A 13,742-nucleotide genomic window follows, 5' to 3' on the forward strand; every position below is an offset into this window, starting at 1 on the left:
ACTTTGTCTTAAACTGTATCTTCATATCCTTTGACCATTTATCAGTTGAGGAGTGGTTCTTACTTGTATTAATTTTGACTCAGTTCTATCTGAGAAATGAGGTTTTTATCAGAGAAACTTGCTGTAAAATTTTTTCACAGTTATGATTACTATGTATTTCCCTCCTTCCTGTTTTCCTTGTTTATCCTTCTCTCTCTCTCTGTCTCTCTCTCCTTCCCCCTCCCTTCCTCCCTCCCTCTCCCTCTCCTTTCACTCTGTCCATTCTCAAAAATGTTTTGCTTCTGCCTTTTACCTCCCCCAAACTGCCCTCCCTTCTATCAACATCACTCTGGCTTCTCTTATCTCCTATATAGATTTCTATACCCAATATATAGGAGAATATATATATTCTCCTATAGATTTCTATACCCAATTGAGTGTGTATTGTATTCCTTCTTTGAGCCAGTTCCAGTGAGGACAAGATTCACGTGTTCTCCCCCACCTCCCTCTTCTTCCACTCCACTGTAAAAGCTCTTTCATGCCTCTTTTATGTCAGATAATTTACCCCATTCTACCCTTTCTCTTTTCCCTTCTCCCAGTGCATTTTTCCTTCTCACCCCTTAATTTTATTTTTTTAGATATTGTATGGGACAGAATTTTTAAATAATAGGAGAGACATCTTTAAAAGAAACAAAGTAAATTTATTCTACAAACCTTGCAAGATTTGGGCACACCTCCATAATGGAGGAGGCGAGGTAAAAGGGAACCTGCCTTCATTTATAGTCTTAATGAAAAAGATTCCCACCCACCTCTATCCCTTCTCACCATTGGCTGGGGGAGTGGGCTTACAGTCTAGGTGCGAAAACTACACAGAGGACCAAGATTGATCCGGTTCGTTCAGGTTTTTCCCTATCAGAACTCAACTGCCAAGGTGGCATCTGAAAGTCTAGAAGAAATGGGGTGGGGGGAAGGAGAGACCCTTCCTGGGGCAGAGAACAAATAACTCACAGGAAGTTCATTATCTTCTAAAATCTGAGGGGGGGGCCGGGGAAGGGCATGCCTTCCAAAATTACAAGGCCAAATCCCAAAACCTCTCCATTAGACATACCCTGTGAAGTCTTCACAATTATCCATCCCATGCAATATCATCCCTCCATATTCAACTCACACCCATTTCCTCTGTCAATGTATATACTCCTTATAACAGCCCTAATAATGAGAAAGATTTTAGGAGTTGAAAGTATAATTTTCCCATGTAGGAATGTAAACAGTTTAACCTTATTGAAGCCTTTATGATTTCTCTTTCCTGTTTACCTTTTTATGCTTCTCTTGAGCCTTGTATTTGAAAGTCAAATTTTCTGTTCATCTCTGGTCTTTTCATCAGAAATGTTTGAAAATCCTCTATTTCAAGGCTGTCCAAAATGTGGGCCATGAGGCTCCGGGGTGGTGCAATTTATGCTGCCAGCCTACAAGCATAGAAATTTACATAAATGCTTCAGTAAACAAAGCGGAGCTACCTCAGAGCTCTCACTAAAATGGCAAATCAAAATATATTGTCTATTGTTTCAATGAAAACCTAAGGTTGGACAGCCCTGCTCTATTTCATTTTTTTCCCCTGAAGGATTACACTGTTTTTCTGGGTAGGTGATTCTTGGTTGTAATCCTAACTCTTTTGCCCTCTGGAATATCATATTCCAAGGCCTCCAATCATTTAATGTAGAAACTGCTAAATCTTGTGTTATTCTGACTATGGCTCCCCAAGATTTTATTTTTTGTTTTTGGCTGCTTGCAGTATTTTCTCCTTGACCTGGGAGCTCTGGAATTTGGCTGTAATATTCCTGGGAGTTTTTGTTTTGGGATCTCTTTCAGGAGATGATTGGTAGATTCTTTCCATTTCTATTTTTACCTTCTGGTTCTAGAATATCAGGCAAAACTGCTTGATGATGTCTAGGCTCTTTTTTTGATCATGGCTTTCAGGTAGTCCAGTGCTTTTTAAATTATCTCTCCTGGATCTTTTTTACAGGTCAATTGTCTTTCAATAAGATATTTCACATTTTCTTCTACTTTTTCATTCTTTTGATTTTGTTTTATTGTTTCTTGATGTCTTATGGGCAAGCTTCTGCTTGCCCAGTTCTAATTTTTAAAGAATTATTTTCTTCAGTGAGCTTTCGTACTTCCTTTTCCATTTAGCCAGTTCTACTTCTTAAGAAGTTTTTTCCTTTAGAAAATTTTTGTACCTCTTTTTCCATTTAACCAGTTCTGCTTTTTAAGGATTTCTTTTCTTCAGAGAATTTTTGTATATCTTTTTTCCATTTGGCCAATTCTGCTTTTTAAAGTATTCTTTTCTTTATTAGATTTTTGTCCTTTTTTTTACCATTTGGCCTAGTTTCTTTTTTGAGGTGTTATTTTCTTTAGCATTTATTTTCTTCTTCCTTTACCAAGCTGTTGACTCTCTTATCATGATTTTCTTGCATCATGCTAATTTCTCTTCCCAATTTTTCCTCTACCTCTCTTACTTGACCTTTAAAATCCTTTTTGAGTTCTTCCATGGCCTGAGACCAATTCATATTTTTCTTTGAGGGTTTGGATGTAGCAGTTTTGACTTTGTTGTCTTCTTCTGAGTTTGTGTTTTAATCTTCCCTGTCACCATAGTAACTTTCTGTAGTCAGGATCTTTTTCTGCTGTTAGCTCATTTTTCCAGCCTATTCCTTGACATTTAACTCTACGCTAAAGTGGGGCTCTGCTTCCAGAGCAGAGGGGGCATTGTCCCAAGTTTCAGGTTTTTTGTACAGCTGTTTTCATAGATAATTCTGGGAATCTGTAAGTATTTGGTTCTTCCAAGGTGGTATGATTTAGAGAACGGTGTACTTACCACTCTTCTGGTCTCTGCTCTAGTCAGTGAGCATTCATAAACACTCTTTTCTGCCATGGAACTGTGACCAGGGTTCCAGCTCCCCTGTGGCTACAAGCTCTGTGCACTAGTGCTCCTCCTCATCCTGGGAGTGAGACCCAGGACTGTGACCCAGATCTAAGTATTGCCAATGCAACAGAGTCCTACCCCTGGTGGCAGCAAAAGGATGCCTGTGATCTCCTTCTGACCAATTGTCTCATCCCCTTACCCTCTGTGAGCTGAGAGCTCCAAAAACCGCCACTGTCACCTTTGATTAAGTTAACCTCCCCCCAGTCCCCAGAGCCTACTGCTGGTTTGCTGGCATGCAATCTGCACTGGACTGTGCTCCACTCTCATCCCAGTGCAGCAGACCTTTCCTGATGACATTCTAAGGTGTCTTGGGTTGGAAAATTGGTTTACCCTGTCCTTTTGTGGGTTCTGCTACTCCAGAATTTGTTTTGACATATTATTTAAAGTTTTTGGAGGAGTTTTGAGGAGAGCTTATATGAGCCTTTTCTTGACCATCTCTGCCCCTGTCAGTGAAATTCATGAGGTTGTAGAGATCAAGAGATGTAGGGCAGACTTAAAGGAAAATAGATGATATAATGATATGCAGATTTTTTTTCAAGAGAATAGAATCTGTAAACTACAGATCAGTGATTCCTGGCAGAATGCTAAAAATACATTATTAAAGATATATTGAATATTTAGAAAAGGAAGCAGTGATTGCAAAAGTCCACGTTGGCCTCATCAAAGTGGTCATGAGGATCCTCTCTGTCTATTGAATAGCTAAGCACAGCCCCTGAAAGAGACCACATAATTACTTTTTTTCTTTTTTATTATGTTGGTTGATGATTGTGGCAGCAGTGTTGTGAAATAGCCTTAATAAACCTTAATAAACCCATTAACTTCCAATTTTCTCTTCATGTTAGTTTCCCTGAATAAATTCACATGGATGCAATAAGTACTTCTGACATGATCTTACAAGTGAAATGGCCATCTTGTTTTATGTGACGCTTCTTGTTTATCTCCATGGCATCCAAGCTAACAACATGGACTTAAAGGAATGTGCTGGAAGACTCACTAAATTCTCTCATCATCAAGCTGAACCAGGCAGACGTTATGTTAAACAACGAACAAATTCTCTAAGCAGATGGTGGATATTAAGGAAAACTAACTGAACATTCTGTCAAAAGTCCCTCCCCTCCCTAGTGCCCAGACTGGCGAGAGCTCTTGAAATCAGTATTCAACCACTTGGTTGCAATTGAAATAGAATTGTTACATCATCAAAGATGCTATAAATCTCTCTGGGACCTACTGGCTTTGTATTTTGTGGGTAACCCAGTGGTGATGAATAGAAGTACCCTATGAAAAAGGTTCACTGAGCACAATAATCACCATGGGGAGTTTTATTTAACAGAGTTCGTGGGTGACAGAAGTCATCTACCATCAGTATTCTGAGATACTAGGTAAATGTGCCAAGGAATATCAAAACTGGAAACTCTCCTGTTAAATAATATTTTTATGAAACCAGATTTAAATAAACCAGACCTGTTAAAAACAGCTGCAGACAGAGCCAAGATGGAGGCTCGAAAGCAGGGACTTGGGGGAGCTCCCTACCAGGTCCCTCCAAAAACCTATACAAAATGGCTCTGAACAAATTCTAGAACTGCAAAACCCACAGAATAGCAGAGGGAAGCAGGGCTCTAGCCCAGGACAGCCTGGATGGTCACTGGGTGAGGTCTGTTGCAAACAGAGCTGGGAGCGGAGGGGAGTGAAGCCCAGCATGGGTGGCAGCAGGACCAACCAGACCAGGAGCCAGGCGGAACAGACCCTAGCACCCTGAATCAGTGAGCTGTGGCAGTTACCAGACTTCTCAACCCACAAACACCAAAGACAACAGAGAAAGTTAGTGGGAAAAACTGCAGGGGACAGAGTGAAAGAAGGAGTTCACCATTTGGCCACCACCCATTTGGCAGCAGAGATGGTGCAGCTACAGAACTACAGCTGCAGTTGCTTCTGGCCCCAGGCCCACCTGGTGGAAGGAATTAAGTGGCAGATCAGAGCAGGAGTGCAGAGCCTGCTTAAGATTTGCATCAGGTCCGGGTTGGCAGTTCTTGGGGAAGGAGGAGTGCTGGTGTGGCAGAGCTGGCTGTATAGAAATAGCTCTGAAAACAACAGCGCAGCCCCTCAAGCTTGAAACAAAGTACTCTTTACAAGCAGTCATACCCTGACCAAAAACTCAAGGGTCAAGTAAGTTGGCTGGGAACATGGCCAGGCAGCGAAAACAGCCTTAGATTCAGACTCAGACTTTGGAATCTTTCTTTGGTGATAAAGAAGACCAAAACATACAGCCAGAAGAAGTCAACAAAGTCAAAGAGCCTACATCAAAAGCCTCCAAGAAAAACATGAACTGGCCTCAGGCCTTTCTTTTCCAAGGATTTGGAAAAGAAAGTTAAAGAAGTAGAGGAAAAATTGGGAAGAGAAATGAGAATGATGCAAGAAAACCATGAAAAACAAGTCAATGACTTGCTAAAGGAGACCCAAAAAAAAATACTGAAGAAAATAACACATGAAAAAATAGACTAAGTCAAATGGCAAAAGAGCTCCAAAAAGCCAATGAGGAGAAGAATGCCTTGAAAGGCAGAATTAGCCAAATGGAAAAAGAGGTCCAAAAGAGCACTGAAGAAAATACTACCTTAAAAATTAGATTGGAGCAAGTAGAAGCTAATGATGAGAAATCAAGATATTATAAAACAGAACCAAAGGAATGAAAAAGTGGAAGACAATGTGAAATATCTCATTGGAAAAACCACTGACCTGAAAAATAGATCCAGGAGAGATAATTTTAAAATTATTGGACTCCCTGAAAGCCATGATCAAAAAAAAAGAGCCTAGACATCATCTTTCAAGAAATTATCAAGGAAAATTGCCCTAGAGCCAGAGGGTAAAATAGAAATTGAAAGAATCCACAGAGCGCCTCCTGAAAAAGATCCCAAAAATAAAACTCCTAGGAATATTGTCACCAAATTCCAGAGTTTCCAGGTTAGGGAGAAAGTGCTGCAAGCAGCCAGAAAGAAACAATTTGAGTATTGTGGAAAAACAATCAGGATAACACAGGATCTGGCGGCTTCCACATTAAGAGATCGAAAGGCTTGGAATATGATATTCTGGAGGTCAACGGAGCTAGGATTAAAACCAAGAATCACCTACCCAGCGAAACTGAGTATCATGCTCCAAGGCAAAATATGGATTTGCAATAAAATAGAGGACTTTCAAGCTTTCTCAATGAAAAGACCAGAGCTGAATAGAAAATTTGACTTTCAAACACAAGAATCAAGAGAAGCATGAAAAGGTAAACAAGAAAGAGAAATCACAAGGGACTTACTAAAGTGGAACTGTTTTGTTTACATTCCTACATGGAAAGATGATGAGTATGATTCATGAGACCTCAGTACTAGGGTAGCTGAAGGGAATATGCATATTTTACATATATGTGTGTGTGTGTGTGTGTGTGTGTGTGTGTGTGTATGTGTATATATATACATATAGAGGGCACAGGGTTAGTTGAATATGAAGGGATGATATCTAAAAAAATAAAATCAGATTAAGGGATATGAGAGGAATATATTGAGAGAGGAAGAAAGGGAGAGATAGAATGGGGTAAATCATCTCACATAAAAGTGGCAAGAAAAAGCAGTTCTGTAGGAAGGGAAGAGGGGGCAGGTGAGGGGGAATGAGTGAATCTTGCTCTCATTGGATTTGACCTAAGGAGGGAATACCATACATACTCAATAGGGTATCTCACCCCACAGGAAAGAAGGAGGAAGAAGATAAAAAAGGGGGGACAATAGAAGGGAGGGCAGATAGGGGGAGGAGGTAATTAAAAACAAACACTTTTGAAAAGGGACAGGGTCAAGGGAGAAAATTCAATAAAGGGGGATAGGTTAGGAAGGAGCGAAATATAATTAGTCTTTTACAACATGAGTATTGTGGAAGGGTTTTATATAATGATACACATGTGGCCTATGTTGAATTGCTTGCCTTCTCAGGGAGGGTGGGTGGGGAGGGAAGAGGGGAGAGAATTTGGAACTCAAAGTTTTAAAAACAGATGTTCAAAAACAAAAAAAAAAGTTTTTGCATGCAACTAGGAAATAAGACACACAGGCAATGGGGCGTAGAAATTTATCTTGCCCTGCAAGAAAGGAAGGGAAAAGAGGATGGGAGGAGAGTGAGGTGACAGAAGGGAGGGCTGACTGGGAAATGGGGCAACCAGAATATACACCATCTTGGCGTGGGTGGGAGGGTAGAAATGGGGAGAAAATTTGTAATTAAAACTCTTGTGAAAATCAATGCTGAAAACTAAATATATTAAACAAATTTTTAAAAAATTGACATCTATTTTTAAGATAAAAAAAGAAATGTTTACAGCTATAGATGATTTTTTATAATTGAAAATTACCTTCCCAAAGATTTAGTTGTAAGAGTTATAATTGATCATCTGAACTGCGTGGAGACACAGTTGCAAAAATACTTCCCTTCAAATTTTGATTCTAAAAAACTAAGTTGGGTTCATAAACCATACTCAATTGAAATAAAAAAATATGAGTCACCTGCCATTAAAAGTTCAAGAAGAATTTGCCAAGTTATCAAGTGACAGGTTTAAAATTTGAGTTTCCTAAAAAACCATTAAATGAATTTTGGCTTGGGATTAGGACAGAATTTCCCACAATTTCTGAAATGGCCCTAAACATACTTCTGCCATTTTGTACTACATATTTATGCAAAGTGGTGTTCTCAGCATTGACTAAAATATCAAAATATCGATCAACAATATGTTGAAGATGCTCTATATCCTGCAGTATCAAATATTCCATGAAGATTTACTTCTTTATGTAAAAATAAACAAGCACGTCCACCTCATTAGTATGCAAATTTGCTTTTGTCTTTAATAAATGGTAAAATTATATGTATACCAAAGAATTGTTTTAAAATAAATTTATTTATGATTTATTATCAAAAAAAAAACAGCTGCAGACAGAAACGAATTCTCAGTGCAAAGCATCACAAACTTATGTCCAAGTACATAAACAACAAATGTGAGTTGTAGATAGATAAGGATACATCTATACCTGTGTCTTGATAAGGAAAGACAAAGGGTTGGGATCTTTCCCAGTGAATTATTACATCAAATTATACTACATGCATGTAATATATAAAATGTTTAATAATTCTTGTATATGTTTTATGTACTATGAATTAATTTTATTAAACTTCAATAATTCTACAGTATATCTTTTCTCTTCAATAAAATTCTGCCTCTCATCAGGACTCTTCCATGTTGTTAGACTGTATTTTGAGCTCTTGCTCTCAGTAGCCATTCTGTAAAATCTGTGTATACATTAAAATTCTGCACTCAGTATTGTCAATGCCATGGCTATCATTTTAGTAAACTATTATCAAATTATTTCAGAGTTGTGTATAGGCACATTTATGCCCCTTCTTATGTACTCTTAAGGTTTAATCAAAAGAACTGTTATCTTTTCACTGTACTTTGCTCTGCCTGATTTCAACACCAGGCAAGAAGATGCCCCTCCCAGGATAAGTTCATCACCTCTAAACTTACCACTATGCTACTAACTCAAGCCTTGAATGACACCACCTCCCTCACCTTCCTCTTCCCTCTAATTGGAGGGCTGGAGGGCAGAGCACCAAACTTCTCCCAATGCCTTAGAGACTGGACTGAGCTCACTCCACTTTGCATCTGCTACTCTGCCTGGTTTCAACTTCACAGTACAAGATGCCCACGTACCAGGTACCTGTCAGTGTCTCCGTCCCTACCCTGCCTTCCATTTCCCTGCCTCCGTTTGTGTGTTGCCTCCCCCTCTATATTGAAAGCTGGAGAGCAAGTTTCATCTTTCTTTTTATTAATTTATCCCCACCCCTTAGCGCAGTGGTTGGTACATAGCAGGCACTTAATAAATCTTTATTGGATTAGATTGGATTGGATTGGATCTCCACTTATGTTGTATAACTTCCAATAACTTCTGTCCTCACCATCAAGTTTGCCGTCAAGGTCACATTTTCTTATGTGTGCTATGCTTCTTTTGCCAGATTGAATTATAGTTAAAATTATAGATTGAATTATAGTTAAAATTATAGTTTTCTTCCATGTTATGGTCCTGGGACCACAATGACTAACCTGAGAGTTTTGGAAGTTTCTTTCTAGCACAGTTGTTGCTTGGGGTTCTTTGTTGTTATTATATTTTTGTTTTTTAACTGGTCTCGATGCTTCCATTTCCATTTAGAGTCTTGGGGGTGGAGATTAAATTTTTTTAACAGAAAAAAAAAACAAATCATGCCAAATTAACTGTATTTCCTTTTTTGACAGTTATTAAACTAGTAGATTGGGAAGTGATATAGCTATTTTCCTAGATTTTAACAAAATATTTGATAAAGTATTGCATATTTTGAATGAATATTCTTATGAAGAAGTATGAATTAATTTTATTAAACTTTGTTCTTATGAAAAAGATGAGTCAGCATATACCCTACAGAGAGGGAAAGAATATTTTTAAAATATTATGGCATCTAAATATTTGCAGCAACACTTTTTGTGGTAACAAAGAACTGGACGCAAAGTGGATATCCATCAGCTGGTTAATAGGTGGGCAAATTGTGGTATATAAGTTTAATGAAATATAGTGTATAAGAAATGACTGAGAGAATTCAGTTACTTGGGAAGACTTGCATAAACTGATGCAGAGTAAAATATAACTAAAAATATACATAATGACAACAACAGGGTAAATGCAGAGAATAGTAACAACACAAGAAACAGATGTATAATTAGAAGGAACAAAGTTGGCTCTGAAGAAGAGATGAGAAAATTCCCCCCTTCCTTTCAATGGAGAGGTGGAACTATCAATGTGGGGGAAAAAAACATTTAATGGACTCTCAGACTCAAATCCTGTACTGGTTATTTTTGCTGAACTGTTTGTTTTTTTCTCTTCTTCTTTGCAACAAGAGATGGACATCTGGGTAGGAAATGGGGAGAGCCATCTTTGGAAGTAAAGGTGATGTAAAGACCACAATAACTTTTTAAAAGATCAAAAACATCTAGAAATAAGGAGTAATCACAAAAAGCTAACATAGCTTCGGCTAAAACAGGTCATGCCAAACCATATTTCTTTTTTTGAAAAGTTATTAAATGGATAGATTAGGAAATGTAGATTTTGGTAATGATAGTCAAAATAGTCTTGTGGAAGAAAATAGCTAAGCATATTCAGAGCAACTTGGGAAGACTTGTATGGACTAATGAAGAGTGAAGTAAGTATAACCAGGAGAATCATTTATAAAGTGACCACAGTAATATAAAGGAAAACAACAGTGAAAGACATCAGAACTTCAGACATCATGACTTCAGAGGACTGACAGTGAAACGTACTTTCCTTCTCTCAGTACAGAGGTGGTAGGCAATAGACAGTGAATATGTTGTCAAACATGGCCAATTTGTAGAACTATTTTGCTTACATGTACTTCCTTGTTAACAAGGGCAGATTACATTGGGGAAGAATCATTGGAAAGTAACAGTAATTTTTTAAGTATCAGTTTTCAAAAAGGGAGGGAGAAAAGTTCAAGAGATCTTTTGGACTCATTTATAGTACAACCAGATGGATTTGGAACTTGGCCAGATCTTAAGGGTAATAGTGATTTCACATTACTGAGGAAGGCAAGTGCCCCAGGGATTGTGCTTGGTTTGCTATTTTAACATCTTTATCAAATGATTTGGATAAAGACAGATGTCACATCAGATTTGAAGATGATAAAAAACTAAGAGGGACAGCTAACAACTCAATGACAAAAAGAACTTAAGTTGATAGGAAAATAATTGACAGAGTCTTAACAAAGTAAAATTTATTAAGGATAAATATGAAGTCATATTTCCATTGAAAAAAGTTGACTTGAAAAGTATAACATGGGAATTGGGTAGGGTACAGTAAAGGATATTTTAGGGATGAGAGATTTGGGCAGCAAATAAAGATCTAGTAGACAGGTAGCAGTCATGATCTCAGACAAAACAAAAATAAACCTAATTAAAAGAGGTAAGCAGGGAAACCACATTTTGATAAAAGGTACCATTGTAAGGGCAAGCAAAGTGAGACTTTTTACTGTTTTTTTTCTTTTGGAGTGCTTCTCCAATCAAGTGCCTTTGATTGAGTCTTGCCTTTGTAGGAAGGCCCACACCCTTTTGCTAGTTAGTGAAGCCCTCAAGAAGTGTGAAGCACTCTGACCCTGTAGAAGTATATATATACTCTGAGGTTAGCATTTTGTTTGAGGCTCACTCACTGGAAGAGTGTAGTGTGATTTAACCAGAGGAGACTCTGGGTAGCTGTTAAGGAGTCCCCCCAACCCAGCTTTGAAAACCCATATATTGGTGCTTCTCTCTCTGGTAACTCTGCATGTATTGCTATGCCTGTCTGTTGATTTATGTTATTTTGCTCTGTTTACAATTTCTGCTTGTAATTTCTGTTTGCATTTGCTCTGAAGTTCAGGGTGCTGATTTTTTCCCCGGAATTAAGTGAATGATATATGTATGTTTGATTAAAGTGAGATTGTAAACCCCTTTAAGTTGCTTTCCGTAGAAAAACAGATAGAAGAACCTGTGCTAGCAGCCCTTCTGTGTGCTGGCGTTGTTGGTCTTAGCCACAGTAGTGGCAAGCAGCATTGTTGTTACAACCATAGACAATGAAGTAATACCAAAAATTTTTACAGCAATTTTCTCTGATAAAGGCCTCATTTCTCAAATATGTAGGGAATGGAGTCAAATTTACAAAAATAAGAGCCATTCCCCAGTTGATAAATGATCAAAGGATATGAACAGGCAGTTTTCAGAAGAATATATCTATAGTTATATTTTTTAAAGTGTGCCAAATCACTACTGACTAGAGAAATGCTGATTAAAACAACTCTGAGGTACCACCTCATTCCTATCAGAAATAACAAATGCTGGGAGGGGATGAGGGCAAAACAGATACACTGATGAACTGTTGGTAGAATTGTGAACTGGTCCAACCATTCTGGAGAATAATTTGTAACTATGCCCAAGGAGCTATAAAACTTTGCATACCCTTTGACCCAGCATTACTATTACTAGGTCTGTACCCCAAAGAGAGGGGCAGCTAGTGGGTGCAGTGGATAGAGTACCAGGCCTGGAGTCAGGAAGATTCACCTTCCTGAGTTCACATCTGGTCTCAGACACTAGCTGTGTGACTCTGGACAAGCTACATAACCCTGTTTGCTTCAGTTTCCTTATCTGTAAAATGAACTGGTGAAAGAAATAACTCCAGTATCTGTGCCAAGAAAACCCCAGTTGGGAATCACAAAGAGTTGGACACAACTGAAATGACTGAACAACAATAAAAATCCCTAAGAGATCACAGAAAAAGGAGGAAAACCTGTATGTACAAAACTGTTTATAGCAGCTCTTTTTGTGGTGGCAAAGAATTAGAAATCAAGGAAATGACCAGTAATTGGGGAACGGCTGAACAAATAGCGGTTTGTGATTGTGATGGAACACTATTGTGCTATAAGAAATAATAAGGGGGATGGTTTCAGAAAAACCTGGGAAGACCTACTGTATTTCCCCATGTATAAGATGCACCCTTTTTTTGAAAAATTTGGGGTCTAAAAACTGGGTGCATCTTGCACAGTGGTTGTAGATTTTTTTACTTGCATTTCCTGCTTTTTTGCACTTGTTGTCTGCGCTCGTTGTTTTGCATTTGTAATGCTTCACCACATTCTGCCCAGAAATGGCTCAGAAAAGAGTTTTGTACAGTGCTGAATTCAAGTTAAAAGTGATTCAGTTTGCAAAAGGGAATGGAAATCGTGCTGCTCAATGTAAGTTTGGTCCTCCTCCAACTGAGAAAACAGTCTGACACTGGCTGTGGGAAGAAGAAACACTACTGAAAATGCCATGGCAGAAGAAGGCCATGAGAGGCAAGTCAGCAAAATGGCCTGATTTAGAGAGAGAATTGAAGATGTGGATTGAAGAGCAAAGGGCAATTGGAATTCCATTGTCCACAAAGATGGTTCAGCACGAGGCAAGAATTGCTGATGAAAAAGAAGTTACTGATTTCAAAGGAGGACACAAATGATGCTTCAGGTTCATGAAACGGAATGGAGTAAGTATGCGTACACGCGCTGGTCTTGCCCAAATGATGCCTGAAAGTTATAAGCAGATGCATAAAACCTGAGTTCAATAACTTTGTGTAATACATTTTTTTTCAAATTTCAGGCCCCAAAATTAAAGTGCATCTTGTACATGGGGAAATACAGCATATAAACTGATGCAAAGTGAAGTGAGCAGAACCAGGAGGTTATTGTACACAATAACAGCAATATTGTAATGCTATTCAATTGTGAAAGACTTAGCTATTCTGATCAATACAGTGATCCAAGTTTATTTCAAAGGACACATGATGAAAATTGCTATCTACTTCTAGAGAGGGAACTGATGAACTGAGTACAAATTGAAGAATAATTTTCTCAATTCATTTTTCTTTCTTTTTTGCAACATGGCTAATATGGAAATGTTTTTCGTGATTTCACGTGTATAAAGGATATCATATTGCTTGCCTTCTCTGGGTGGGGGAGGGGCTGGAAGGAGGGAGAGAATTTGGAACTCAAAATATAAAAAAATCAAAAATAAGTAATACATTTAAAAAGAAAAAAAAGGAAAAATTTAGTAGATAGGGAGACATTGAAGAATAGAGAAAAAGGCGAATGATTGAAGGCTCAGTCTGCCAGATAAGACAGGAGAGCATGAGATCTAAGGTACATATAGTGCGTTTGGTGTTAACAAAAAGAAAAG

The 13,742-nt window shown here is 38.2% G+C and overlaps 1 pseudogene; it reads left to right on the top strand.

Moving 5' to 3' along the window:
* Positions 1-3,861: 3,861 nt before the first annotated feature.
* Positions 3,862-13,742, top strand: part of LOC118842336 — a 39,498-nt pseudogene continuing 29,617 nt past the window's right edge.

Source organism: Trichosurus vulpecula, chromosome 3 (genome assembly GCF_011100635.1).
Source record: "Trichosurus vulpecula isolate mTriVul1 chromosome 3, mTriVul1.pri, whole genome shotgun sequence".
Taxonomy (NCBI): Eukaryota; Metazoa; Chordata; class Mammalia; order Diprotodontia; family Phalangeridae; genus Trichosurus; species Trichosurus vulpecula.